Below are 5,586 nucleotides of genomic sequence, written 5' to 3'. Positions count from 1 at the left end.
ACACAAGCAGCCAGGTGTTTCAGGGTTCGTATATCTTCTCTCCCAGCAGGTACCCAGGTTTGGGTTAGAAGCAAAGCCTGCAGGTTGCCAAGTTTTCTGAACATTCAAAGTAAGTTTTTCTTGAAATGTAGGAATAGATACAAATGGTAACTTAGGTAGTAAATTAAGAAAGCAAGATTTGGGGACCTGACTATGTATTCTTTGGCATAGAAGAGAAGGCCAGAGCAAGAGATCAATCTGCACATAGTTGAAAGCATAAACATCGTGGAGTGAGAACATTATTTGGCCTGGGGGGCACAGGTTTAGCAAGCGTTCGAAGCAAGAAATGACACTGTTAACTGCCGTCGGAAATTGGAAACAGCATTAATAAAAACCAAAGGGGAGGAAGGTGCACCTTGCCAGACACACAGATCTTACGCTGGGGCACATGCTCCAAGTCCATTCAAGGAGAATATTGTGATCCTCTAACATCATTCTGGTGCTCAGCTCATGACTAGGAAACCCTTCCTGGGGTTTTAAGTTAGGGGCTTTCCAAGTGAGAAGCATGGACCATTAACTTCCATGCTCACACACTCTGCTCTAGGAAAACAGCTCCGATTGCATCCTTCCCTGGGGCCGAGATAGGACCTAAGGTTGCATGGAGGATAGGAATCTACCCTTCATGGCAACGTGCAGTATCCCAGATACCGTGCAGACTGAGTTCTCATATACCACTGATCATTAGATACGGGTAAGTACAATTACTTGGCATTTTGGGTTTCATTTCTCAGAGTTACTGAGTAACCAGCAGCTTGCATAAATTGATTCATTCCTTCATTCAAGAAACACGTTTGGGGCCTTGTTTTGTGAGATACAGAATGGCTTGATCATGAAGCTGATGGAACTCTCCCTTCTCCAGAGCCTTGTCCAAGTTGGCATCCCATCCACAATTTTGCACTCATTTTCTTTGAAGAAAAATCTGTATAATCTTTAAGTGCTACCAAATCTCAATCAGCCTCTTGTAGAAGCACTAGAAAAAATGCACAGGAATTTCACAACCATCAGCGGAACATCAGGGCAGCTCTGAGTGGAACAGGATGTGGATGGAGCCCACGGGAAACCAGCTGGGCCCCTCAGCACCCCGAGACCTGGTGCTGGTCATTACCCTGAACTCCGGCCTCTGGGTGACACTGTGGACAGGCAGTGCTGCTATTGTCTTCCACCAGCCCAGGACCTGCTTATCTTAATCAGGTCTGGACTGCTCCAAGTTGGAGCCGCAGGGTCATGGGGAAGGACCAACAAAGTCACCGCTCCCTGTGCTGCTAATTGCTTCCATGGTCTCCTCAGGCCCGAGGGGACACAGACAGCTCTTCACTAACTGTCACCTACTGGACAAGCATGGGGTGGGGGATAGGCTGGTATGCACTTTTGTACCTAGATAGAAAGCTTGCTTTCTTCTTGTGTGTGATGTGAGCATGACCAGGACACTCTGATCCATCTTTAGATTGTGGCTGAAATATCTGGAATTTCATGCTCTAGATAGAACTTTAGGTCTAGAAACCCAGGTTGTGTTCTGGAATTAGGCCTGGGTGAACTTCTCCAGTCAAATGGGGTCTCCAGGGCCATTGGCTTTGAAAGACAGTGCCCATCACAGGGACAGCTGGACCTACTTGCTCACGGAGCCCGGCCTTCTCTTTACAGGAGGAGCATCGATGTTTTCCACCAAGTCCCTGGGAATGTGGCAGATTGCACCAGGTGGATCCCGGTTGGATCAGGAGTGGACCCACCATGGTCTGAACGGATCCAGAGAGCATTGGTGGAGGTTACATCTGTCACTTGTCATTTGTCTTCTATCAGGAATGTCTGTGTTCTTGTTTTTTCCCTTTCATCTAAGAAAGTTGCACTTAGTAAATAAAACTTCTTTCTCAGAGTCTTTATTTCAAAATTATTAATTATTATTGTCGTTTCTCTCTTTCTCTCTCTCTGCCATCAATCCCTCCTTTCAAGATGGGGAGCAGGGTCTCTTTGCTCCTTACTTTAGTGAAGCTTTGGCACTTCTAGGACTTGCCTCTGAAGGGCTGCTGGTCACACAGCTCCTTATCCTGTGTGTAGAACAGGAACCAGGAAGTTACCTGAGTGGTAACAAAGAGCCAGGTATGTGGGTCACACCTGCTCCCTTCCAGGGCACTGTGTCCTTGAGAGGCCAGAGCTAGACCCACCCTGGTGGCTCCTGGGGAGCAGAGGTGAAGAGCTCATGGGAGCATAGACAGTACTCTTGTCTGGTTTGCCTCTTGCATTTGCCTGTTAATAATCAACCAGCTTTTTTACAAACATAAAAGCTAACATTAATCCTTGCAATAGCTTCCTATTTTGGGAGTGGAGCTATTTTTACTTGAAAGAAGAATTAAAACAACACGTTTGAAGATACCAGATTTACTCTGGTGTGAAAAGCTCAAACTGCTGCAGGGGAGGACAGGAGGTCCTTACTTGTACATTAGAGACAAGGAAGCAACTCGGGAGGGTGTGTCCTGCAACCAGTGTTGCCAGGGGCAGGCCATTCAGCTGTGCCTTGCCCACTCTGTGGACTGTTTTTTTGGTTCTGAGATACTGATGCACATACAAATACACCCTGGACTTAACCCTGGACTCCAAAGCAACACGTGCAAAAATGTCAGGGGGCTGTGCCATGCCTCGAACAGATGGGAGGGACTGGGCAGGAAGGGATCTGTTTGGTGCTAAAAGCACACATGTGCGGGCTTTCTTATATCCAGCGTGTTGCTATCATTCAGGTGTATAATTACACACACACACACACACACACACACACACACACCAAGAAAGAACAGGCAGCCGTTCAGGATTTCCGCAGCGCGCAGTGCAGCACAAAGCGGGGCATGCTCAGCCCTGGGGGAAGGAGCCAAGAGACCTGCTTTTGTTGGCTCGGGACTGCTGGCACGTGAAGCCTGGGGTCCCACTCTCTCTTCCCCCCAAAACACAGGCTGTCTGCACTGGTTATAAGTGTGAGGAGAGGAAACTGGGGAAATAGAACTTTGTGTAAAAATGACCACAACTCTGGGTGGGAGGAAGGAGTGGGCAGAAGGAAGGAGGGCCTTTCAGAAACGCGTTTCCTTAAGCAACCGGAATAAAAAATGCCCCGACCACTTCGGCATCTATTGAATCCAGAGAAGAAAAGGCTGCTCCAGACCTGGTAAGCATTCTGAGGCAGGACCCAGCAGCCTGGTCAACCCTTCGCTCGTCAGCCTCCTGCGAAGAGCACCGGCTGACCCCTGGCTGGCTCCCGGCATGGCCGTCCATCATGTGACAGACGGCCAGGGATGAGGAAGAGTGCTGAAAGATACCCCCAGGAAGGTGTGGCAAGAGCAAGCTCTGGAGCTCCCAGGTGAGTGCTTGATGGCTCAGCCGGAAGTCTCCCGAGTATCTAGCTGGTTCTCACAAGAGGATGACATTGAAAAGTGCATTATAGTTTCATGTGACATTTTCTTTCAGTTTTAGGACAATTTTAAATTGCAGAGGCTTTATCACCTAAGGCTGTGACTGATTGTGACCTAGTTGTTTAAACATTCACGAGGGACAAAACGGGGAAGAGTCTGGAAGGACAACCACTGTGTGTGAGTGTGGAGAGTGGGGGGTTTCGGGGTTGCAGGAAAGGAACGTGAAGAGTCACTCCTAAGTCTTTCAAAATCCTTCTGACAGGTCAAGTGGGGGGAAATTAAGATAGGTTTAGATGAAAAGAAGTTAACCTGAACATTTCAGTAGAAATTTGGGGTCTTTTGTTCCCTGAAGTTGAAGCATTGCATTTCTTGTAAGTTTCCTAACCTGTAACTGGAATCAATCGTGAGGTCAAGGAACGTCTGCGGAACAACAAATTCTGATTTCCTTCAGGCAACGAAATGCGGAAGTAGAGAGGGGACAAAGTAGGCTTTACAGGAACCACGGGGAGATTTCACCCAGGGTAGCATTTCTTAGCTCAGAATAGTCCAGACTCGCTTGAAATCATACACAGATTATAAAAAGCATTATCAATGGGTCGTGGACGAAGTTCACAGTGTTTTCCAAAGTCAGCACTATTTACATTCCTTGTACCTACCACAGAAGACTTACGTAACCTCTTTTCTCATAAGGATAGGTAACAGATTTTAAAATATTCCCATGAGGTTTCGCCTTACGGCAACCTAAACTGATTTCTTCACCGACAAAGGAAAATGACTGCTAGAGAATTAGCCAAAGAGCTATAGAATCACTGAAAACCAGGCTCCGACAGACGCTGTGATAGAAAAACACTTGCAGAGAGAAGTCAAAGTCACTCCTCTCCCGTGATTTAGACCCCTTACACCCGCGGCAAGCAAGACAACATCTGGATGCTGTTTCACAGGCAAGAATAAAGTGCTCTTTTTCCTTTGCCCCATCATTAAGGGAGAAACCCGTTTTCCACAAGCAAACAACACTTGTTAACTTCCCCCAGATAAGCCTGGACGTCTTGAATGATTTAAGTTAAGTTTCAAAAGAATCTCAACTTTCTCATTGCCTTTAGAAGGAAAGTTTTTCAAAAATACCTCTGAAACGCTGCACGCCCCAGCATGGGCACAAGCGTGTGCCTCTTACCTGCAGAGACGGAGGGCGCAGGCTCCTGGACAGACATGGAATTGTGGCAGCCAAGGGAAGGCTCAGTGGACGCAGGTTGCCCTGGGGAAGGTGGGTGCTGAGGGTTTCTCCAAAGGAAGAGGGCTCTCTCCCTGCTCACTGTCAGTCAAAAACAAGTTGGTACAAGTTGGAGGAGGAATTACCTGAAGGAACTGAGGAGAGAAAGAGATTGGGAGAGATTGGGCAGTGGAGGAGGGAGGGACAGAGAAGGAGGGAGGAAGGGAAGAGAGAGAGAGAGAGAGAGAGAGAGAGAGAGAGAGAGGGAATCTGAGAATGGAGTCCATGATGTCAGCGGTGTCTGCAGGTCTTAAGGAAACCTACAGCCCAGCACAGGATTCCAGGGGCACCCAGTCCCCCGCTCTCCAGACACCTGTGCAAAACAGGGCAGATGCCCTTTTTAAAGAATGCCAGTTAATCTCTGAAGAAACCTTGGCCACTCTTATCAAAGCCGTTTTTAAGGTCCCTTTACCTAAGTAAACTACAAATAAATAACCAGATTACCTTTCCTAGCAAGCTCTCCCTTACCTCAAGTTCTGTTCTCCGGTCTTTCCCCTCTCCTCTCCTCAAATGCATATTCACAGAACTCCCCACCTCCTGGGGCAAGCAGGGCACACCCGCAGGAACCAAATCTGGGCCAGGAAGCCTAAGCCGAATGTCACCGAGGGCAACATCGTTTTCTGGTTTTTCTATTGCCTTTTTATTCCCTAATTGGGGGGGGGGGACACATAAAATAGTTGGACAGATAAATAGGGAAAATTGGGTTCTTCCGGATCGTGGGGATGGGGCTGGGGATTCATGCAGGACTTACCTAGGGTCCAGCCTTTTTGTGAGAGGTGGTGACATCCTTGGTGCAGATGCCTAAGGAGGGATCTTCTGGGGTCCCCTGTAAACCAGGCAGTGAGTGTCTTTCAATGGCCCAGCTACGGGTCCTTCCCACACCAGGGG

Source organism: Spermophilus citellus (assembly GCF_964194105.1).
Source record: "Spermophilus citellus genome assembly, chromosome: 7".
Classification (NCBI taxonomy): Eukaryota; Metazoa; Chordata; class Mammalia; order Rodentia; family Sciuridae; genus Spermophilus; species Spermophilus citellus.
This window is presented reverse-complemented; position numbering follows the sequence as displayed.